General features: G+C 43.6%; 1 protein-coding gene across 4 annotated transcripts in view; it reads left to right on the top strand.

Moving 5' to 3' along the window:
* Positions 1 to 26,248, top strand: part of kank1a (KN motif and ankyrin repeat domains 1a) — a 383,083-nt gene that overhangs the window by 51,333 nt on the left and 305,502 nt on the right. The window contains exon 2 of one of the 4 annotated variants that reach the window (XM_055887878.1): positions 3,785 to 3,846. The exons of 1 other annotated variant lie outside the window; for it this stretch is intronic. The gene's annotated coding sequence lies outside the window, so the exon portion shown is untranslated. Of the gene's footprint in view, positions 1 to 3,784; positions 3,847 to 23,205; positions 23,295 to 26,248 lie in introns of those variants that run through there. 2 more of the 4 variants (XM_055887877.1, XM_055887879.1) reach the window with 2 other exon arrangements.

Here is a 26,248-nt window from a genome sequence, read left to right on the forward strand (position 1 = left end):
GTGGGCCAGGTGCCCTAGAGGTTAGAGAGGTGGGCCAGGTGCCCTAGAGGTTAGAGAGGTGGGCCAGGTGCCCTAGAGGTTAGAGAGGTGGGCCAGGTGCCCTAGAGGTTAGAGAGGTGGGCCAGGTGCCCTAGAGGTTAGAGAGGTGGGCCAGGTGCCCTAGAGGTTAGAGAGGTGGGCCAGGTGCCCTAGAGGTTAGAGAGGTGGGCCAGGTGCCCTAGAGGTTAGAGAGGTGGGCCAGGTGCCCTAGAGGTTAGAGAGGTGGGCCAGGTGCCCTAGAGGTTAGAGAGGTGGGCCAGGTGCCCTAGAGGTTAGAGAGGTGGGCCAGGTGCCCTAGAGGTTAGAGAGGTGGGCCAGGTGCCCTAGAGGTTAGAGAGGTGGGCCAGGTGCCCTAGAGGTTAGAGAGGTGGGCCAGGTGCCCTAGAGGTTAGAGAGGTGGGCCAGGTGCCCTAGAGGTCAGAGAGGTGGGCCAGGTGCCCTAGAGGTCAGAGAGGTGGGCCAGGTGCCCTAGAGGTCAGAGAGGTGGGCCAGGTGTCCTAGAGGTCAGAGAGGTGGGCCAGGTGTCCTAGAGGTCAGAGAGGTGGGCCAGGTGTCCTAGAGGTCAGAGAGGTGGGCCAGGTGCCCTAGAGGTCAGAGAGGTGGGCCAGGTGCCCTAGAGGTCAGAGAGGTGGGCCAGGTGCCCTAGAGGTTAGAGAGGTGGGCCAGGTGCCCTAGAGGTTAGAGAGGTGGGCCAGGTGCCCTAGAGGCTAGAGAGGTGGGCCAGGTGCCCTAGAGGCTAGAGAGGTGGGCCAGGTGCCCTAGAGGCTAGAGAGGTGGGCCAGGTGCCCTAGAGGTTAGAGAGGTGGGCCAGGTGCCCTAGAGGTTAGAGAGGTGGGCCAGGTGCCCTAGAGGTTAGAGAGGTGGGCCAGGTGCCCTAGAGGTTAGAGAGGTGGGCCAGGTGCCCTAGAGGTTAGAGAGGTGGGCCAGGTGCCCTAGAGGTTAGAGAGGTGGGCCAGGTGCCCTAGAGGTTAGAGAGGTGGGCCAGGTGCCCTAGAGGTTAGAGAGGTGGGCCAGGTGCCCTAGAGGTTAGAGAGGTGGGCCAGGTGCCCTAGAGGTTAGAGAGGTGGGCCAGGTGCCCTAGAGGTTAGAGAGGTGGGCCAGGTGCCCTAGAGGTTAGAGAGGTGGGCCAGGTGCCCTAGAGGTTAGAGAGGTGGGCCAGGTGCCCTAGAGGTTAGAGAGGTGGGCCAGGTGCCCTAGAGGTTAGAGAGGTGGGCCAGGTGCCCTAGAGGTTAGAGAGGTGGGCCAGGTGCCCTAGAGGTTAGAGAGGTGGGCCAGGTGCCCTAGAGGTTAGAGAGGTGGGCCAGGTGCCCTAGAGGTTAGAGAGGTGGGCCAGGTGCCCTAGAGGTTAGAGAGGTGGGCCAGGTGCCCTAGAGGTTAGAGAGGTGGGCCAGGTGCCCTAGAGGTTAGAGAGGTGGGCCAGGTGCCCTAGAGGTTAGAGAGGTGGGCCAGGTGCCCTAGAGGTTAGAGAGGTGGGCCAGGTGCCCTAGAGGTTAGAGAGGTGGGCCAGGTGCCCTAGAGGTTAGAGAGGTGGGCCAGGTGCCCTAGAGGTTAGAGAGGTGGGCCAGGTGCCCTAGAGGTTAGAGAGGTGGGCCAGGTGCCCTAGAGGTTAGAGAGGTGGGCCAGGTGCCCTAGAGGTTAGAGAGGTGGGCCAGGTGCCCTAGAGGTTAGAGAGGTGGGCCAGGTGCCCTAGAGGTTAGAGAGGTGGGCCAGGTGCCCTAGAGGTTAGAGAGGTGGGCCAGGTGCCCTAGAGGTTAGAGAGGTGGGCCAGGTGCCCTAGAGGTTAGAGAGGTGGGCCAGGTGTCCTAGAGGTTAGAGAGGTGGGCCAGGTGTCCTAGAGGTTAGAGAGGTGGGCCAGGTGTCCTAGAGGTTAGAGAGGTGGGCCAGGTGTCCTAGAGGTTAGAGAGGTGGGCCAGGCGTCCTAGAGGTTAGAGAGGTGGGCCAGCCGTCCTAGAGGTTAGAGAGGTGGGCCAGGTGTCCTAGAGGTCAGAGAGGTGGGCCAGGCGTCCTAGAGGTTAGAGAGGTGGGCCAGGTGTCCTAGAGGTTAGAGAGGTGGGCCAGGTGTCCTAGAGGTTAGAGAGGTGGGCCAGGTGTCCTAGAGGTTAGAGAGGTGGGCCAGGCGTCCTAGAGGTTAGAGAGGTGGGCCAGGTGTCCTAGAGGTTAGAGAGGTGGGCCAGGCGTCCTAGAGGTTAGAGAGGTGGGCCAGGTGTCCTAGAGGTTAGAGAGGTGGGCCAGGCGTCCTAGAGGTTAGAGAGGTGGGCCAGGCGTCCTAGAGGTTAGAGAGGTGGGCCAGGTGTCCTAGAGGTCAGAGAGGTGGGCCAGGTGTCCTAGAGGTCAGAGAGGTGGGCCAGGTGTCCTAGAGGTTAGAGAGGTGGGCCAGGTGTCCTAGAGGTTAGAGAGGTGGGCCAGGTGCCCTAGAGGTTAGAGAGGTGGGCCAGGTGCCCTAGAGGTTAGAGAGGTGGGCCAGGTGCCCTAGAGGTTAGAGAGGTGGGCCAGGTGTCCTAGAGGTTAGAGAGGTGGGCCAGGCGTCCTAGAGGTTAGAGAGGTGGGCCAGGCGTCCTAGAGGTTAGAGAGGTGGGCCAGGCGTCCTAGAGGTTAGAGAGGTGGGCCAGCCGTCCTAGAAGTTAGAGAGGTGGGCCAGGTGTCCTAGAGGTCAGAGAGGTGGGCCAGGTGTCCTAGAGGTCAGAGAGGTGGGCCAGGTGTCCTAGAGGTTAGAGAGGTGGGCCAGGTGTCCTAGAGGTCAGAGAGGTGGGCCAGGTGTCCTAGAGGTCAGAGAGGTGGGCCAGGTGCCCTAGAGGTTAGAGAGGTGGGCCAGGTGTCCTAGAGGTCAGAGAGGTGGGCCAGGTGTCCTAGAGGTCAGAGAGGTGGGCCAGGTGTCCTAGAGGTCAGAGAGGTGGGCCAGGTGTCCTAGAGGTCAGAGAGGTGGGCCAGGTGTCCTAGAGGTTAGAGAGGTGGGCCAGGTGTCCTAGAGGTCAGAGAGGTGGGCCAGGTGTCCTAGAGGTTAGAGAGGTGGGCCAGGTGCCCTAGAGGTTAGAGAGGTGGGCCAGGTGTCCTAGAGGTTAGAGAGGTGGGCCAGGTGCCCTAGAGGTTAGAGAGGTGGGCCAGGTGTCCTAGAGGTTAGAGACGTGGGCCAGCCGCCCTAGAGGTTAGAGAGGTGGGCCAGGTGCCCTAGAGGTTAGAGAGGTGGGCCAGGTGCCCTAGAGGTTAGAGAGGTGGGCCAGGTGCCCTAGAGGTTAGAGAGGTGGGCCAGGTGTCCTAGAGGTTAGAGAGGTGGGCCAGGTGCCCTAGAGGTTAGAGAGGTGGGCCAGGTGTCCTAGAGGTTAGAGAGGTGGGCCAGGTGCCCTAGAGGTTAGAGAGGTGGGCCAGGTGTCCTAGAGGTTAGAGAGGTGGGCCAGGTGCCCTAGAGGTTAGAGAGGTGGGCCAGGTGCCCTAGAGGTTAGAGAGGTGGGCCAGGTGTCCTAGAGGTCAGAGAGGTGGGCCAGGTGTCCTAGAGGTCAGAGAGGTGGGCCAGGTGTCCTAGAGGTTAGAGAGGTGGGCCAGGTGTCCTAGAGGTCAGAGAGGTGGGCCACGTCCACGTGATTGGTCATCCTCTTCTGAGTGGCTTTGTCAAGGTCCCTCCCCCTGTCTGTAGGATCTCTCACCAACACTACCTGGCAGTGAAGGGGATCGGCGGTGTGGCTTGATAACTAGACCCAGACCTCACTGTGTGAATGACAGAATTACATCATCCGCTCTTTCTTGTCTTCAGCAGCGTTGACCTCTAACCTCCTGGTCTCCTCCCTCTGCTTGAACTTCTAGAGCTGATCCCAGGTAACACACACACTCCATATGTACTCCACACACACACCACACACTCCATATGTACTCCACACACACACCACACACTCCATATGTACTCCACACACACCACACACTCCATATGTACTCCACACACACACACACCACACACTCCATATGTACTCCACACACACACACACACACACACCACACACTCCATATGTACTCCACACACACACACGCACACACACACACCACACACTCCATATGTACTCCACACACGCACACACACACACCACACACTCCATATGTACTCCACACACACACACGCACACACACACACCACACACTCCATATGTACTCCACACACACACTCCACATGTACTACACACACACACACCACACACACACACACCACACACTCCATATGTACTCCACACACACACTCCACATGTACTACACACACACACACCACACACGCACACACCACACACTCCATATGTACTCCACGCACACACCACACACTCCATATGTACTCCACACACACACTCCACATGTACTACACACACACACACCACACACGCACACACCACACAGATATACAGTCTGTAGATATACAGTACTAGATATACAATCTGTAGATATACAGTCTGTAGATATACAGTCTGTAGATATACAGTACTAAATATACAGTCTGTAGATATACAGTCTGTAGATATACAGTCTGTAGATATACAGTAGTAGATATACAGTACTAGATATACAGTACTAGATATACAGTCTGTAGATATACAGTCTGTAGATATACAGTCCTAGATATACAGTCTGTAGGTATACAGTACTAGATATACAGTCTGTAGATATACAGTCTGTAGATATACAGTCTGTAGATATACAGTACTAGATATACAGTCTGTAGATATACAGTACTATATATACAGTACTAGATATACAGTCTGTAGATATACAGTAGTAGATGTACTAGATATACAGTGCTATATATACAGTAATAGATATACAGTCTGTAGATATACAGTAGTAGATATACAGTCTGTAGATATACAGTACTAGATACACAGTACTAGAAATACAGTACTAGATATACAGTCTGTAGATATACAGTAGTAGATGTACTAGATATACAGTGCTTTATATACAGTGCTAGATATACAGTCTGTAGATATACAGTACTACATATACAGTCTGTAGATATACAGTCTGTAGATATACAGTACTACATATACAGTCTGTAGATAAACAGTCTGTAGATAAACAGTCTGTAGATAAACAGTCTGTAGATATACAGTCTGTAGATATACAGTACTAGATATACAGTCTGTAGATATACAGTACTATATATACAGTACTAGATATACAGTAGTAGATGTACTAGATATACAGTGCTATATATACAGTACTAGATATACAGTCTGTAGATGTACAGTACTAGATGTACAGTACTAGATATACAGTCTGTAGATATACAGTACTAGATATACAGTACTAGATATACAGTACTAGATATACAGTCTGTAGATATACAGTACTAGATATACAGTACTAGATATACAGTACTAGATATACAGTCTGTAGATATACAGTACTAGATATACAGTCTGTAGATATACAGTCTGTAGATATACAGTACTAGATATACAGTCTGTAGATATACAGTACTAGATACACAGTACTAGATACACAGTACTAGATATACAGTGCTATTTATACAGTACTAGATATACAGTCTGTAGATATACAGTACTAGATATACAGTACTAGATATACAGTCTGTAGATATACAGTACTAGATATACAGTGCTATATATACAGTACTAGATATACAGTCTGTAGATATACAGTACTAGATATACAGTACTAGATATACAGTCTGTAGATATACAGTACTAGATATACAGTACTAGATATACAGTCTGTAGATATACAGTACTAGATATACAGTCTGTAGATATACAGTACTAGATATACAGTCTGTAGATATACAGTACTAGATATACAGTACTAGATATACAGTCTGTAGATATACAGTGCTATATATACAGTACTAGATATACAGTCTGTAGATATACAGTACTAGATATACAGTCTGTAGATATACAGTGCTATATATACAGTACTAGATATACAGTGCTAGATATACAGTCTGTAGATATACAGTACTAGATATACAGTACTAGATATACAGTCTGTAGATATACAGTGCTATATATACAGTACTAGATATACAGTCTGTAGATATACAGTACTAGATATACAGTCTGTAGATATACAGTACTAGATATACAGTACTAGATATACAGTCTGTAGATATACAGTACTAGATATAAAGTACTAGATATACAGTCTGTAGATATACAGTGCTATATATACAGTACTAGATATACAGTACTAGATATACAGTCTGTAGATATACAGTACTAGATATACAGCACTAGATATACAGTCTGTAGATATACAGTACTAGATATACAGTCTGTAGATATACAGTAGTAGATATACAGTACTAGATATACAGTACTAGATATACAGTACTAGATATACAGTCTGTAGATATACAGTACTAGATATACAGTCTGTAGATATACAGTACTAGATATACAGTCTGTAGATATACAGTACTAGATATACAGTCTGTAGATATACAGTACTAGATATACAGTCTGTAGATATACAGTCTGTAGATATACAGTCTGTAGATATACAGTCTGTAGATATACAGTACTAGATATACAGTACTAGATATACAGTAGTAGATAAACAGTCTGTAGATATACAGTCTGTAGATATACAGTACTAGATATACAGTCTGTAGATATACAGTACTATATATACAGTATTAGATATACAGTCTTTAGATATACAGTTGTAGATGTACTAGATATACAGTGCTATATATACAGTACTAGATATACAGTCTGTAGATATACAGTAGTAGATGTACAGTACTAGATATACAGTCTGTAGATATACAGTACTAGATATACAGTAGTAGAAATACAGTCTGTAGATATACAGTACTAATTACACAGTACTAGATATACAGTACTAGATATACAGTCTGTAGATATACAGTACTAGATATACAGTACTAGATATACAGTACTAGATATACAGTACTAGATATACAGTCTGTAGATATACAGTACTAGATACACAGTACTAGATATACAGTCTGTAGATATACAGTGCTAGATATACAGTCTGTAGATATACAGTACTAGATATACAGTCTGTAGATATACAGTCTGTAGATATACAGTACTAGATATACAGTCTGTAGATATACAGTACTAGATATACAGTCTGTAGATATACAGTACTAGATATACAGTCTGTAGATATACAGTGCTATATATACAGTACTAGATATACAGTGCTAGATATACAGTCTGTAGATATACAGTACTAGATATACAGTACTAGATATACAGTCTGTAGATATACAGTGCTATATATACAGTACTAGATATACAGTCTGTAGATATACAGTACTAGATATACAGTCTGTAGATATACAGTACTAGATATACAGTACTAGATATACAGTCTGTAGATATACAGTACTAGATATAAAGTACTAGATATACAGTCTGTAGATATACAGTGCTATATATACAGTACTAGATATACAGTACTAGATATACAGTCTGTAGATATACAGTACTAGATATACAGCACTAGATATACAGTCTGTAGATATACAGTACTAGATATACAGTCTGTAGATATACAGTAGTAGATATACAGTACTAGATATACAGTACTAGATATACAGTACTAGATATACAGTCTGTAGATATACAGTACTAGATATACAGTCTGTAGATATACAGTACTAGATATACAGTCTGTAGATATACAGTACTAGATATACAGTCTGTAGATATACAGTACTAGATATACAGTCTGTAGATATACAGTCTGTAGATATACAGTCTGTAGATATACAGTCTGTAGATATACAGTACTAGATATACAGTACTAGATATACAGTAGTAGATAAACAGTCTGTAGATATACAGTCTGTAGATATACAGTACTAGATATACAGTCTGTAGATATACAGTACTATATATACAGTATTAGATATACAGTCTTTAGATATACAGTTGTAGATGTACTAGATATACAGTGCTATATATACAGTACTAGATATACAGTCTGTAGATATACAGTAGTAGATGTACAGTACTAGATATACAGTCTGTAGATATACAGTACTAGATATACAGTAGTAGAAATACAGTCTGTAGATATACAGTACTAATTACACAGTACTAGATATACAGTACTAGATATACAGTCTGTAGATATACAGTACTAGATATACAGTACTAGATATACAGTACTAGATATACAGTACTAGATATACAGTCTGTAGATATACAGTACTAGATACACAGTACTAGATATACAGTCTGTAGATATACAGTGCTAGATATACAGTCTGTAGATATACAGTACTAGATATACAGTCTGTAGATATACAGTCTGTAGATATACAGTACTAGATATACAGTCTGTAGATATACAGTACTAGATATACAGTCTGTAGATATACAGTACTAGATATACAGTACTAGATATACAGTCTGTCGTTATACAGTACTAGATATACAGTACTAGATATGCAGTCTGTAGATATACAGTACTAGATATACAGTACTAGATATACAGTACTAGATATACAGTCTGTAGATATACAGTACTAGATATACAGTCTGTAGATATACAGTACTAGATATACAGTCTGTAGATATACAGTACTAGATATACAGTCTGTAGATATACAGTCTGTAGATATACAGTAGTAGATATACAGTCTGTAGATATACAGTACTAGATATACAGTCTGTAGATATACAGTAGTAGATGTACTAGATATACAGTGCTATATATACAGTACTAGATATACAGTACTAGATGTACAGTACTAGATATACAGTACTAGATACACAGTACTAGATACACAGTACTAGATATACAGTGCTATATATACAGTACTAGATATACAGTCTGTAGATATACAGTACTAGATATACAGTCTGTAGATATACAGTACTAGATATACAGTGCTATATATACAGTACTAGATATACAGTCTGTAGATATACAGTACTAGATATACAGTACTAGATATACAGTCTGTAGATATACAGTACTAGATATACAGTACTAGATATACAGTCTGTAGATATACAGTACTAGATATACAGTCTGTAGATATACAGTACTATATATACAGTACTAGATATACAGTACTAGATATACAGTCTGTCGTTATACAGTACTATATATACAGTACTAGATATGCAGTCTGTAGATATACAGTACTATATATACAGTACTAGATATACAGTCTGTAGATATACAGTACTATATATACAGTACTAGATATACAGTACTAGATATACAGTCTGTCGTTATACAGTACTATATATACAGTACTATATATACAGTCTGTAGATATACAGTACTAGATATACAGTCTGTAGATATACAGTGCTATATATACAGTACTAGATATACAGTCTGTAGATATACAGTACTATATATACAGTACTAGATATACAGTCTGTAGATATACAGTACTAGATATACAGTCTGTAGATATACAGTACTAGATATACAGTCTGTAGATATACAGTAGTAGATATACAGTCTGTAGATATACAGTAGTAGATATACAGTCTGTAGATATACAGTACTAGATATACAGTCTGTAGATATACAGTGCTATATATACAGTACTAGATATACAGTCTGTAGATATACAGTACTATATATACAGTACTAGATATACAGTCTGTAGATATACAGTACTAGATATACAGTCTGTAGATATACAGTACTAGATATACAGTCTGTAGATATACAGTAGTAGATATACAGTCTGTAGATATACAGTACTAGATATACAGTCTGTAGATATACAGTACTAGATATACAATCAATCAATCAAGTTTATTTTATATAGCCCTTCGTACATCAGATAATATCTCGAAGTGCTGTACAGAAACCCAGCCTAAAACCCCAAACAGCTAGAATGCAGGTGTAGAAGCACGGTGGCTAGGAAAAACTCCCTAGAAAGGCCAAAACCTAGGAAGAAACCTAGAGAGGAACCAGGCTATGAGGGGTGGCCAGTCCTCTTCTGGCTGTGCCGGGTGGAGATTATAACAGAACTCTGCCAAGATGTTCAAAAATGTTCATAAGTGACAAGCATGGTCAAATAATAATCATGAATAATATTCAGTTGGCTTTTCATAGCTGATCATTAAGAGTTGAAAAACAACAGGTCTGGGACAGGTGGCGGTTCCATAACCGCAGGCAGAACAGCAGCAAGGCCAGGCGGACTGGGGACAGCAAGGAGTCACCACGGGCGGCAGTCCCGACGCATGGTCCCAGGGCTCAGGTCCTCCGAGAGAAAGAAAGAGAGAAGGAGAAAATTAGAGAGAGCCTAGATTTTCAAAATGTTCATAAATGACAAGCATGGTCAAATAATAATCAGGAATAAATCTGTTGGCTTTTCATAGCCGATCATTAAGTCTGTAGATATACAGTACTAGATATACAGTACTAGATATACAGTCTGTAGATATACAGTACTATATATACAGTACTAGATATACAGTCTGTAGATATACAGTCTGTTCTGTACGTGTCAACACGGTGTCTGTAGATATACAGTATGTTCTGTACGTGTCAACACGGTGGTGTCTGTAGATATACAGTACTAGATATACAGTCTGTAGATATACAGTCTGTTCTGTACGTGTCAACACGGTGTCTGTAGATATACAGTATGTTCTGTACGTGTCAACACGGTGTCTGTAGATATACAGTACTAGATATACAGTCTGTAGATATACAGTCTGTTCTGTACGTGTCAACACGGTGTCTGTAGATATACAGTATGTTCTGTACGTGTCAACACGGCGGTGTCTGTAGATATACAGTCTGTTCTGTACGTGTCAACACGGTGGTGTCTGTAGATATACAGTATGTTCTGTACGTGTCAACACGGTGTCTGTAGATATACAGTATGTTCTGTACGTGTCAACACGGTGGTGTCTGTAGATATACAGTATGTTCTGTACGTGTCAACACGGTGTCTGTAGATATACAGTATGTTCTGTACGTGTCAACACGGTGTCTGTAGATATACAGTATGTTCTGTACGTGTCAACACGGTGTCTGTAGATATACAGTATGTTCTGTACGTGTCAACACGGTGGTGTCTGTAGATATACAGTATGTTCTGTACGTGTCAACACGGTGTCTGTAGATATACAGTATGTTCTGTACGTGTCAACACGGTGGTGTCTGTAGATATACAGTATGTTCTGTACGTGTCAACACGGCGGTGTCTGTAGATATACAGTATGTTCTGTACGTGTCAACACGGTGGTGTCTGTAGATATACAGTATGTTCTGTACGTGTCAACACGGTGTCTGTAGATATACAGTATGTTCTGTACGTGTCAACACGGTGTCTGTAGATATACAGTATGTTCTGTACGTGTCAACACGGTGTCTGTAGATATACAGTATGTTCTGTACGTGTCAACACGGTGTCTGTAGATATACAGTATGTTCTGTACGTGTCAACACGGTGGTGTCTGTAGATATACAGTATGTTCTGTACGTGTCAACACGGTGGTGTCTGTAGATATACAGTATGTTCTGTACGTGTCAACACGGTGGTGTCTGTAGATATACAGTATGTTCTGTACGTGTCAACACGGTGGTGTCTGTAGATATACAGTCTGTTCTGTACGTGTCAACACGGTGTCTGTAGATATACAGTATGTTCTGTACGTGTCAACACGGTGGTGTCTGTAGATATACAGTATGTTCTGTACGTGTCAACACGGTGGTGTCTGTAGATATACAGTATGTTCTGTACGTGTCAACACGGTGTCTGTAGATATACAGTATGTTCTGTACGTGTCAACACGGTGTCTGTAGATATACAGTATGTTCTGTACGTGTCAACACGGTGTCTGTAGATATACAGTATGTTCTGTACGTGTCAACACGGTGTCTGTAGATATACAGTATGTTCTGTACGTGTCAACACGGTGTCTGTAGATATACAGTATGTTCTGTACGTGTCAACACGGTGTCTGTAGATATACAGTATGTTCTGTACGTGTCAACACGGTGTCTGTAGATATACAGTATGTTCTGTACGTGTCAACACGGTGTCTGTAGATATACAGTATGTTCTGTACGTGTCAACACGGTGTCTGTAGATATACAGTATGTTCTGTACGTGTCAACACGGTGGTGTCTGTAGATATACAGTATGTTCTGTACGTGTCAACACGGTGGTGTCTGTAGATATACAGTATGTTCTGTACGTGTCAACACGGTGTCTGTAGATATACAGTATGTTCTGTACGTGTCAACACGGTGTCTGTAGATATACAGTATGTTCTGTACGTGTCAACACGGTGTCTGTAGATATACAGTATGTTCTGTACGTGTCAACACGGTGGTGTCTGTAGATATACAGTATGTTCTGTACGTGTCAACACGGTGGTGTCTGTAGATATACAGTCTGTTCTGTACGTGTCAACACGGTGGTGTCTGTAGATATACAGTATGTTCTGTACGTGTCAACACGGTGTCTGTAGATATACAGTATGTTCTGTACGTGTCAACACGGTGTCTGTAGATATACAGTATGTTCTGTACGTGTCAACACGGTGTCTGTAGATATACAGTATGTTCTGTACGTGTCAACACGGTGTCTGTAGATATACAGTATGTTCTGTACGTGTCAACACGGTGTCTGTAGATATACAGTATGTTCTGTACGTGTCAACACGGTGTCTGTAGATATACAGTATGTTCTGTACGTGTCAACACGGTGTCTGTAGATATACAGTATGTTCTGTACGTGTCAACACGGTGGTGTCTGTAGATATACAGTATGTTCTGTACGTGTCAACACGGTGGTGTCTGTAGATATACAGTATGTTCTGTACGTGTCAACACGGTGTCTGTAGATATACAGTATGTTCTGTACGTGTCAACACGGTGTCTGTAGATATACAGTATGTTCTGTACGTGTCAACACGGTGTCTGTAGATATACAGTATGTTCTGTACGTGTCAACACGGTGGTGTCTGTAGATATACAGTATGTTCTGTACGTGTCAACACGGTGTCTGTAGATATACAGTATGTTCTGTACGTGTCAACACGGTGTCTGTAGATATACAGTATGTTCTGTACGTGTCAACACGGTGGTGTCTGTAGATATACAGTATGTTCTGTACGTGTCAACACGGTGGTGTCTGTAGATATACAGTATGTTCTGTACGTGTCAACACGGTGTCTGTAGATATACAGTATGTTCTGTACGTGTCAACACGGTGTCTGTAGATATACAGTATGTTCTGTACGTGTCAACACGGTGGTGTCTGTAGATATACAGTATGTTCTGTACGTGTCAACACGGCGGTGTCTGTAGATATACAGTATGTTCTGTACGTGTCAACACGGTGTCTGTGGATATACAGTATGTTCTGTACGTGTCAACACGGTGTCTGTAGATATACAGTATGTTCTGTACGTGTCAACACGGTGGTGTCTGTAGATATACAGTATGTTCTGTACGTGTCAACACGGTGTCTGTAGATATACAGTATGTTCTGTACGTGTCAACACGGTGTCTGTAGATATACAGTATGTTCTGTACGTGTCAACACGGTGTCTGTAGATATACAGTATGTTCTGTACGTGTCAACACGGTGTCTGTAGATATACAGTATGTTCTGTACGTGTCAACACGGTGGTGTCTGTAGATATACAGTATGTTCTGTACGTGTCAACACGGTGTCTGTAGATATACAGTATGTTCTGTACGTGTCAACACGGTGTCTGTAGATATACAGTATGTTCTGTACGTGTCAACACGGTGGTGTCTGTAGATATACAGTCTGTTCTGTACGTGTCAACACGGTGGTGTCTGTAGATATACAGTATGTTCTGTACGTGTCAACACGGTGGTGTCTGTAGATATACAGTCTGTTCTGTACGTGTCAACACGGTGGTGTCTGTAGATATACAGTCTGTTCTGTACGTGTCAACACGGTGGTGTCTGTAGATATACAGTATGTTCTGTACGTGTCAACACGGTGTCTGTAGATATACAGTATGTTCTGTACGTGTCAACACGGTGGTGTCTGTAGATATACAGTATGTTCTGTACGTGTCAACACGGTGTCTGTAGATATACAGTATGTTCTGTACGTGTCAACACGGTGTCTGTAGATATACAGTATGTTCTGTACGTGTCAACACGGTGGTGTCTGTAGATATACAGTATGTTCTGTACGTGTCAACACGGTGGTGTCTGTAGATATACAGTATGTTCTGTACGTGTCAACACGGTGTCTGTAGATATACAGTATGTTCTGTACGTGTCAACACGGTGTCTGTAGATATACAGTATGTTCTGTACGTGTCAACACGGTGGTGTCTGTAGATATACAGTATGTTCTGTACGTGTCAACACGGTGTCTGTAGATATACAGTATGTTCTGTACGTGTCAACACGGTGTCTGTAGATATACAGTATGTTCTGTACGTGTCAACACGGTGTCTGTAGATATACAGTATGTTCTGTACGTGTCAACACGGTGTCTGTAGATATACAGTATGTTCTGTACGTGTCAACACGGTGTCTGTAGATATACAGTATGTTCTGTACGTGTCAACACGGTGGTGTCTGTAGATATACAGTATGTTCTGTACGTGTCAACACGGTGTCTGTAGATATACAGTATGTTCTGTACGTGTCAACACGGTGGTGTCTGTAGATATACAGTATGTTCTGTACGTGTCAACACGGTGGTGTCTGTAGATATACAGTATGTTCTGTACGTGTCAACACGGTGTCTGTAGATATACAGTATGTTCTGTACGTGTCAACACGGTGTCTGTAGATATACAGTCTGTTCTGTACGTGTCAACACGGTGGTGTCTGTAGATATACAGTATGTTCTGTACGTGTCAACACGGTGGTGTCTGTAGATATACAGTATGTTCTGTACGTGTCAACACGGTGTCTGTAGATATACAGTCTGTTCTGTACGTGTCAACACGGTGTCTGTAGATATACAGTATGTTCTGTACGTGTCAACACGGTGTCTGTAGATATACAGTATGTTCTGTACGTGTCAACACGGTGTCTGTAGATATACAGTATGTTCTGTACGTGTCAACACGGTGTCTGTAGATATACAGTATGTTCTGTACGTGTCAACACGGTGTCTGTAGATATACAGTATGTTCTGTACGTGTCAACACGGTGTCTGTAGATATACAGTATGTTCTGTACGTGTCAACACGGTGTCTGTAGATATACAGTATGTTCTGTACGTGTCAACACGGTGTCTGTAGATATACAGTATGTTCTGTACGTGTCAACACGGTGGTGTCTGTAGATATACAGTATGTTCTGTACGTGTCAACACGGTGGTGTCTGTAGATATACAGTATGTTCTGTACGTGTCAACACGGTGTCTGTAGATATACAGTCTGTTCTGTACGTGTCAACACGGTGTCTGTAGATATACAGTATGTTCTGTACGTGTCAACACGGTGTCTGTAGATATACAGTATGTTCTGTACGTGTCAACACGGTGGTGTCTGTAGATATACAGTATGTTCTGTACGTGTCAACACGGTGGTGTCTGTAGATATACAGTCTGTTCTGTACGTGTCAACACGGTGGTGTCTGTAGATATACAGTCTGTTCTGTACGTGTCAACACGGTGGTGTCTGTAGATATACAGTATGTTCTGTACGTGTCAACACGGTGTCTGTAGATATACAGTATGTTCTGTACGTGTCAACACGGTGGTGTCTGTAGATATACAGTATGTTCTGTACGTGTCAACACGGTGGTGTCTGTAGATATACAGTATGTTCTGTACGTGTCAACACGGTGGTGTCTGTAGATATACAGTATGTTCTGTACGTGTCAACACGGTGGTGTCTGTAGATATACAGTATGTTCTGTACGTGTCAACACGGTGGTGTCTGTAGATATACAGTATGTTCTGTACGTGTCAACACGGTGTCTGTAGATATACAGTATGTTCTGTACGTGTCAACACGGTGTCTGTAGATATACAGTATGTTCTGTACGTGTCAACACGGTGGTGTCTGTAGATATACAGTATGTTCTGTACGTGTCAACACGGTGTCTGTAGATATACAGTATGTTCTGTAAGTGTCAACACGGTGGTGTCTGTAGATATACAGTATGTTCTGTACGTGTCAACACGGTGTCTGTAGATATACAGTATGTTCTGTACGTGTCAACACGGTGTCTGTAGATATACAGTCTGTTCTGTACGTGTCAACACGGTGTCTGTAGATATACAGTATGTTCTGTACGTGTCAACACGGTGTCTGTAGATATACAGTCTGTTCTGTACGTGTCAACACGGTGTCTGTAGATATACAGTATGTTCTGTACGTGTCAACACGGTGGTGTCTGTAGATATACAGTATGTTCTGTACGTGTCAACACGGTGGTGTCTGTAGATATACAGTATGTTCTGTACGTGTCAACACGGTGGTGTCTGTAGATATACAGTATGTTCTGTACGTGTCAACACGGTGGTGTCTGTAGATATACAGTATGTTCTGTACGTGTCAACACGGTGTCTGTAGATATACAGTATGTTCTGTACGTGTCAACACGGTGTCTGTAGATATACAGTATGTTCTGTACGTGTCAACACGGTGTCTGTAGATATACAGTATGTTCTGTACGTGTCAACACGGTGGTGTCTGTAGATATACAGTATGTTCTGTACGTGTCAACACGGTGTCTGTAGATATACAGTATGTTCTGTACGTGTCAACACGGTGGTGTCTGTAGATATACAGTATGTTCTGTACGTGTCAACACGGTGTCTGTAGATATACAGTATGTTCTGTACGTGTCAACACGGTGTCTGTAGATATACAGTATGTTCTGTACGTGTCAACACGGTGTCTGTAGATATACAGTATGTTCTGTACGTGTCAACACGGTGTCTGTAGATATACAGTATGTTCTGTACGTGTCAACACGGTGTCTGTAGATATACAGTATGTTCTGTACGTGTCAACACGGTGTCTGTAGATATACAGTATGTTCTGTACGTGTCAACACGGTGTCTGTAGATATACAGTATGTTCTGTACGTGTCAACACGGTGGTGTCTGTAGATATACAGTATGTTCTGTACGTGTCAACACGGTGGTGTCTGTAGATATACAGTATGTTCTGTACGTGTCAACACGGTGGTGTCTGTAGATATACAGTATGTTCTGTACGTGTCAACACGGTGTCTGTAGATATACAGTATGTTCTGTACGTGTCAACACGGTGTCTGTAGATATACAGTATGTTCTGTACGTGTCAACACGGTGGTGTCTGTAGATATACAGTATGTTCTGTACGTGTCAACACGGTGGTGTCTGTAGATATACAGTATGTTCTGTACGTGTCAACACGGTGTCTGTAGATATACAGTATGTTCTGTACGTGTCAACACGGTGGTGTCTGTAGATATACAGTATGTTCTGTACGTGTCAACACGGTGTCTGTAGATATACAGTATGTTCTGTACGTGTCAACACGGTGGTGTCTGTAGATATACAGTCTGTTCTGTACGTGTCAACACGGTGTCTGTAGATATACAGTATGTTCTGTACGTGTCAACACGGTGTCTGTAGATATACAGTCTGTTCTGTACGTGTCAACACGGTGTCTGTAGATATACAGTATGTTCTGTACGTGTCAACACGGTGTCTGTAGATATACAGTATGTTCTGTACGTGTCAACACGGTGTCTGTAGATATACAGTATGTTCTGTACGTGTCAACACGGTGGTGTCTGTAGATATACAGTATGTTCTGTACGTGTCAACACGGTGGTGTCTGTAGATATACAGTATGTTCTGTACGTGTCAACACGGTGGTGTCTGTAGATATACAGTATGTTCTGTACGTGTCAACACGGTGGTGTCTGTAGATATACAGTATGTTCTGTACGTGTCAACACGGTGTCTGTAGATATACAGTATGTTCTGTACGTGTCAACACGGTGTCTGTAGATATACAGTATGTTCTGTACGTGTCAACACGGTGTCTGTAGATATACAGTATGTTCTGTACGTGTCAACACGGTGTCTGTAGATATACAGTATGTTCTGTACGTGTCAACACGGTGGTGTCTGTAGATATACAGTATGTTCTGTACGTGTCAACACGGTGGTGTCTGTAGATATACAGTATGTTCTGTACGTGTCAACACGGTGGTGTCTGTAGATATACAGTATGTTCTGTACGTGTCAACACGGTGTCTGTAGATATACAGTATGTTCTGTACGTGTCAACACGGTGGTGTCTGTAGATATACAGTATGTTCTGTACGTGTCAACACGGTGTCTGTAGATATACAGTATGTTCTGTACGTGTCAACACGGTGGTGTCTGTAGATATACAGTATGTTCTGTACGTGTCAACACGGTGTCTGTAGATATACAGTATGTTCTGTACGTGTCAACACGGTGTCTGTAGATATACAGTATGTTCTGTACGTGTCAACACGGTGTCTGTAGATATACAGTATGTTCTGTACGTGTCAACACGGTGTCTGTAGATATACAGTATGTTCTGTACGTGTCAACACGGTGTCTGTAGATATACAGTATGTTCTGTACGTGTCAACACGGTGTCTGTAGATATACAGTATGTTCTGTACGTGTCAACACGGTGGTGTCTGTAGATATACAGTATGTTCTGTACGTGTCAACACGGTGGTGTCTGTAGATATACAGTATGTTCTGTACGTGTCAACACGGTGGTGTCTGTAGATATACAGTCTGTAGATATACAGTCTGTAGATATACAGTACTAGATATACAATACTAGATATACAGTCTGTAGATATACGGTACTAGATATACAATTGCTGAGTATAGCTGAGTATGGCTGAGTATAGTCCCCACACCACTAGAGAGATATCAACAGACCACTAACTTACTACCCTGAGACAAGGCTGAGTATAGTCCCCACACCACTAGAGGGATATCAACAGACCACCAACTTACTACCCTGAGACAAGGCTGAGTATAGTCCCCACACCACTAGAGGGATATCAACAGACCACTAACTTACTACCCTGAGACAAGGCTGAGTATAGTCCCCACACCACTAGAGGGATATCAACAGACCACTAACTAACTACCCTGAGACAAGGCTGAGTATAGTCCCCACACCACTGGAGAGATATCAACAGACCACTAACTTACTACCCTGAGACAAGGCTGAGTATAGTCCCCACACCACTAGAGGGATATCAACAGACCACTAACTAACTACCCTGAGACAAGGCTGAGTATAGTCCCCACACCACTAGAGGGATATCAACAGACCACTAACTTACTACCCTGAGACAAGGCTGAGTATAGTCCCCACACCACTAGAGGGATATCAACAGACCACCAACTTACTACCCTGAGACAAGGCTGAGTATAGTCCCCACCACTAGAGGGATATCAACAGACCCCTAACTTACTACCCTGAGACAAGGCTGAGTATAGTCCCCACACCACTAGAGGGATATCAACAGACCACTAACTTACTACCCTGAGACAAGGCTGAGTATAGTCCCCACACCACTAGAGGGATATCAACAGACCACCAACTTACTACCCTGAGACAAGGCTGAGTATAGTCCCCACACCACTAGAGGGATATCAACAGACCACTACCCTGAGACAAGGCTGAGTATAGTCCCCACACCACTAGAGGGATATCAACAGACCACCAACTTACTACCCTGAGACAAGGCTGAGTATAGTCCCCACACCACTAGAGGGATATCAACAGACCACCAACTTACTACCCTGAGACAAGGCTGAGTATAGTCCCCACACCACTAGAGGGATATCACCAGACCACTAACTTACTACCCTGAGACAAGGCTGAGTATAGTCCCCACACCACTAGAGAGATATCAACAGACCACTAACTAACTACCCTGAGACAAGGCTGAGTATAGTCCCCACACCACTAGAGGGATATCAACAGACCACCACCTTACTACCCTGAGACAAGGCTGAGTATAGTCCCCACACCACTAGAGGGATATCAACAGACCACCACCTTACTACCCTGAGACAAGGCTGAGTATAGTCCCCACACCACTAGAGGGATATCACCAGACCACTAACTAACTACCCTGAGACCAGGCTGAGTATAGTCCCCACACCACTAGAGGGATATCAACAGACCTCCAACCTACTACCCTGAGACAAGGCTGAGTATAGTCCCCACACCACTAGAGGGATATCAACAGACCCCTAACTAACTACCCTGAGACAAGGCTGAGTATAGTCCCCACACCACTGGAGAGATATCAACAGACCACTAACTTACTACCCTGAGACAAGGCTGAGTATAGTCCCCACACCACTAGAGGGATATCAACAGACCCCTAACTTACTACCCTGAGACCAGGCTGAGTATAGTCCCCACACCACTAGAGGGATATCAACAGACCTCCAACCTACTACCCTGAGACAAGGCTGAGTATAGTCCCCACACCACTAGAGGGATATCAACAGACCACTAACTAACTACCCTGAGACAAGGCTAAGTATAGTCCCCACACCACTAGAGGGATATCAACAGACCCCTAACTTACTACCCTGAGACAAGGCTGAGTATAGTCCCCACACCACTAGAGGGATATCAACAGACCCCTAACTTACTACCCTGAGACAAGGCTGAGTATAGTCCCCACACCACTAGAGGGATATCAACAGACCCCTAACTTACTACCCTGAGACAAGGCTGAGTATAGTCCCCACACCACTAGAGGGATATCAACAGACCACTAACTTACTACCCTGAGACAAGGCTGAGTATAGTCCCCACACCACTAGAGGGATATCAACAGACCACTAACTTACTACCCTGAGACAAGGCTGAGTATAGTCCCCACACCACTAGAGGGATATCAACAGACCACTAACTAACTACCCTGAGACAAGGCTAAGTATAGTCCCCACACCACTAGAGGGATATCAACAGACCCCTAACTTACTACCCTGAGACAAGGCTGAGTATAGTCCCCACACCACTAGAGGGATATCAACAGACCCCTAACTTACTACCCTGAGACAAGGCTGAGTATAGTCCCCACACCACTAGAGGGATATCAACAGACCACTAACTTACTACCCTGAGACAAGGCTGAGTATAGTCCCCACACCACTAGAGGGATATCAACAGACCACTAACTTACTACCCTGAGACAAGGCTGAGTATAGTCCCCACACCACTAGAGGGATATCAACAGACCACTAACTAACTACCCTGAGACCAGGCTGAGTATAGCCCACAGCGATCTCCTCCACTACACAAGCCCGAGGGGGCTCAAAACCGGACAGGAAAATCACATCAGTGATTCAACCCATTCAAGTTGAGTATCGTGAAAAAAGCCTGGCCCGATGTGACACTAGTTAGCCAGTGGCGAAGTCCTCCCCCGTAATAGGGTCAGAGGCAGAGAATCCCAGTGGAGAGAGGGGAGCCGGCCAGCCAGAGACAGAAGGGCTGTTCGTCGCTCCAGTGCCCTGCCGTTCACCTTCGCACCCTTGGGCGAGACTACACTCCATAATAGCCGGAGAGTAGAGCGTTGCTGTTAGAGGGGATGCGGTGTGCGTCCTGTGCCCTCAGGGCCAGGATTGGGAGACATTGTCTGGCATATTCAATAATATGCAATCATCAATTTAATGATGGTTAATTTTGGTGAATTATTCTTTGGCCGAGGCTGCGGATCTGACTTTTCTGGACCACTCTTCAGGGCTTTAAGCTGCATCCATTTGATTTTGTTTTCCTAACCAAAGCTCACAACCTAGTTTGTGTTGTTGTTGTCAGTGTTGTTTTGTCCGGTATAAGTTGTTTACTGTGAGAGGCTGGTTCTCTCCTGTTCCTTAAGACATACCAGTAGATACTGACAGTATTATGAGGCCAGAGGCTGGTTCTCTCCTGTTCCTTAAGACATACCAGTAGATACTGACAGTATTATGAGGCCAGAGGCTGGTTCTCTCCTGTTCCTTAAGACATACCAGTAGATACTGACAGTATTATGAGGCCAGAGGCTGGTTCTCTCCTGTTCCTTAAGACATACCAGTAGATACTGACAGTATTATGAGGCCAGAGGCTGGTTCTCTCCTGTTCCTTAAGACATACCAGTAGATACTGACAGTATTATGAGGCCAGAGGCTGGTTCTCTCCTGTTCCTTAAGACATACCAGTAGATACTGACAGTAAGATGAGGCCAGAGGGCTGTGAAAGGTGACTCTTTGTTAAACTTGAATACCAGTTTATAAAACATAACTTGAGTGATTTGATTTGTGTTCCTGAGCCTTTCTGCTCTCCCAAACCCAAACCAAATGCACTCTAACAACGCCCAACTTCCCCTGATCATACGATGTTTTATGTTCATATTAAATCAAACACATGTCAATCAAACTCTTTACAGGACTGGATGGATTTGTAAACAGTGTCTATATTATGTTTATATGACTTCTTTCTATGTCTAGTGGATAAAATGTACCAAAAACGTGTTGTTTTTGTGATTCCGTTCACTAGAATATGAGTATCAGTGAGACCATCTGAACCATACCTTTCTTTGACAAAGTCTCTTTTAGAAGCCATATCATTAATAATGACGGGCTCATTTCCATTGTATGTGTCTCTGTGTTACATTTGAGACACAGCTGTGGATACATAGTGTTTAAAAACGTATTAACAGATTACTGTGAATTAATATAATGATCATTCATGTTTGTCATTACCTGTTTTTATGCTCATGTTTTGAAATTGTACTTGATTACTATTTCAATAACAATTATCGATAATTCTGAATGTTAATTCAGTCACCTCTGGTCAAGAAAAAGTATTTTCCAATTTATTACACATTCATTGTCAAATTAATCAATCTGGTACTGCAATTCTCGATTATACCATAAGGTGGCAGCACAGTCACAAATGACATCTTCTGACGTTTCCTTGAGATTGACTTGTGGCTGGGCTATCTAGTGGAAATCAAATTTCAGACGCTTGCTACTGACGATAGAGTGCTGATTAGGCTTGGGCGGTATACCGCATAACCCGGACACCGGAGTATTTGGAAAAAGCCACTGAAGGGTTTTTCAATACCGTTGAAACTATTTATTTAGACGTTTTTTCAGTCATTTGAATATTTGCAGCTACTTTTTAAGTAAATACCTGCAGTCAACTTGTACGTTATTTCATCTGTCAGGTTATTATGAAGTTTACGGTACAGTCACATGTCATGTGGTGTTTGTTTACAAGCACACAACGAGGAGAGACTAGAGCCTTGTGAGTCACTCACTGTTGTGCAGCATGAACCAGGTGATCTAATTACATTAGGGAATTCACATCTAAATGTTTGCCTGCTCTTATAACTATTACGTTGTCTAAAATGTGCCAAATGCTTTGCAGTTGTGCATTTGGTGTGCTACTTTATTAGCTAGTTATCTAGCTAAGTGGTTAGCTTCTTCCAAAATCAAGCATTTGCTTGGTAACAGCAGAGAACCCCCTCCTGGATCAAGAGGCTTCCTGGTTAATATTTGTTTTGTGCAGCAAACTGGGAGTTGCATTTTTGAGTTACTTGTAGACTTGTATAGTTTAGGTCAGAAACTGTACAAAAGATTCGAAATGCGCTCGTTAGCATTTAGTTAGCATTCTCTATGGGATTTTACATATACTTGTTAACATTACTAACCTTTGGATTACAGAGTATCAGTGGGGTTTGAAAACAGAGCGCCTTGTTCGGTAGAATATCCCGGTATGTCACAAGGTCCGTATGATGATCTGGGTACCGCCCAAGCCTAGTGCTGATCTCATTTACATATTTCACTAGATATATCAATAACATTTAAATGGCATGCCGTTGCCTGAAAAAAATCAAATGCATAAAATGAAAAAGCAAGCTTAATGTATGCAAGATTCGAACTCTTGAAGTACGAGTCAAGTGGGTAAATCCTCTACACCGCAATACTATCTCTGCATTAATGTGCAGGTGACTATAGCTGGTCAGTGGTACTATAGCTGGTCAGTGGTACTATAGCTGGTGGTAATATAGCTGGTCAGTGGTACTATAGCTGGTGGTAATATAGCTGGTCAGTGGTACTATAGCTGGTCAGTGGTACTATAGCTGGTCAGTGGTACTATAGCTGGTCAGTGGTACTATAGCTGGTCAGTGGTACTATAGCTGGTGGTACTATAGCTGGTCAGTGGTACTATAGCTGGTCAGTGGTACTATAGCTGGTCAGTGGTACTATAGCTGGTCAGTGGTACTATAGCTGGTCAGTGGTACTATAGCTGGTCAGTGGTACTATAGCTGGTCAGTGGTAATATAGCTGGTCAGTGGTAATATAGCTGGTCAGTGGTAATATAGCTGGTCAGTGGTACTATAGCTGGTGGTACTATAGCTGGTGGTACTATAGCTGGTGGTACTATAGCTGGTGGTACTATAGCTGGTCAGTGGTACTATAGCTGGTCAGTGGTACTATAGCTGGTCAGTGGTACTATAGCTGGTCAGTGGTACTATAGCTGGTCAGTGGTACTATAGCTGGTCAGTGGTAATATAGCTGGTCAGTGGTAATATAGCTGGTCAGTGGTAATATAGCTGGTGGTACTATAGCTGGTCAGTGGTACTATAGCTGGTCAGTGGTAATATAGCTGGTCAGTGGTAATATAGCTGGTCAGTGGTAATATAGCTGGTCAGTGGTACTATAGCTGGTGGTAATATAGCTGGTCAGTGGTACTATAGCTGGTCAGTGGTACTATAGCTGGTCAGTGGTACTATAGCTGGTCAGTGGTACTATAGCTGGTCAGTGGTACTATAGCTGGTCAGTGGTAATATAGCTGGTCAGTGGTACTATAGCTGGTCAGTGGTAATATAGCTGGTGGTAATATAGCTGGTGGTAATATAGCTGGTCAGTGGTACTATAGCTGGTGGTAATATAGCTGGTCAGTGGTACTATAGCTGGTCAGTGGTACTATAGCTGGTCAGTGGTACTATAGCTGGTCAGTGGTACTATAGCTGGTGGTACTATAGCTGGTGGTACTATAGCTGGTCAGTGGTACTATAGCTGGTCAGTGGTACTATAGCTGGTGGTACTATAGCTGGTCAGTGGTACTATAGCTGGTCAGTGGTACTATAGCTGGTCAGTGGTACTATAGCTGGTCAGTGGTACTATAGCTGGTCAGTGGTACTATAGCTGGTGGTACTATAGCTGGTCAGTGGTACTATAGCTGGTGGTAATATAGCTGGTCAGTGGTACTATAGCTGGTCAGTGGTACTATAGCTGGTCAGTGGTACTATAGCTGGTCAGTGGTACTATAGCTGGTCAGTGGTACTATAGCTGGTCAGTGGTACTATAGCTGGTCAGTGGTACTATAGCTGGTCAGTGGTACTATAGCTGGTCAGTGGTACTATAGCTGGTCAGTGGTACTATAGCTGGTCAGTGGTAATATAGCTGGTCAGTGGTAATATAGCTGGTGGTACTATAGCTGGTCAGTGGTACTATAGCTGGTCAGTGGTAATATAGCTGGTGGTACTATAGCTGGTCAGTGGTAATATAGCTGGTCAGTGGTAATATAGCTGGTCAGTGGTACTATAGCTGGTGGTAATATAGCTGGTCAGTGGTACTATAGCTGGTCAGTGGTACTATAGCTGGTCAGTGGTACTATAGCTGGTCAGTGGTACTATAGCTGGTGGTACTATAGCTGGTCAGTGGTACTATAGCTGGTCAGTGGTACTATAGCTGGTCAGTGGTACTATAGCTGGTCAGTGGTACTATAGCTGGTCAGTGGTACTATAGCTGGTCAGTGGTACTATAGCTGGTCAGTGGTACTATAGCTGGTCAGTGGTACTATAGCTGGTCAGTGGTACTATAGCTGGTCAGTGGTACTATAGCTGGTCAGTGGTACTATAGCTGGTCAGTGGTACTATAGCTGGTGGTACTATAGCTGGTCAGTGGTACTATAGCTGGTCAGTGGTACTATAGCTGGTCAGTGGTACTATAGCTGGTCAGTGGTACTATAGCTGGTCAGTGGTAATATAGCTGGTCAGTGGTACTATAGCTGGTCAGTGGTAATATAGCTGGTCAGTGGTAATATAGCTGGTCAGTGGTAATATAGCTGGTGGTACTATAGCTGGTCAGTGGTACTATAGCTGGTCAGTGGTAATATAGCTGGTCAGTGGTAATATAGCTGGTCAGTGGTACTATAGCTGGTGGTAATATAGCTGGTCAGTGGTACTATAGCTGGTCAGTGGTACTATAGCTGGTCAGTGGTAC

This window comes from Salvelinus fontinalis, chromosome 28 (assembly GCF_029448725.1).
Source record: "Salvelinus fontinalis isolate EN_2023a chromosome 28, ASM2944872v1, whole genome shotgun sequence".
Classification (NCBI taxonomy): domain Eukaryota; kingdom Metazoa; phylum Chordata; class Actinopteri; order Salmoniformes; family Salmonidae; genus Salvelinus; species Salvelinus fontinalis.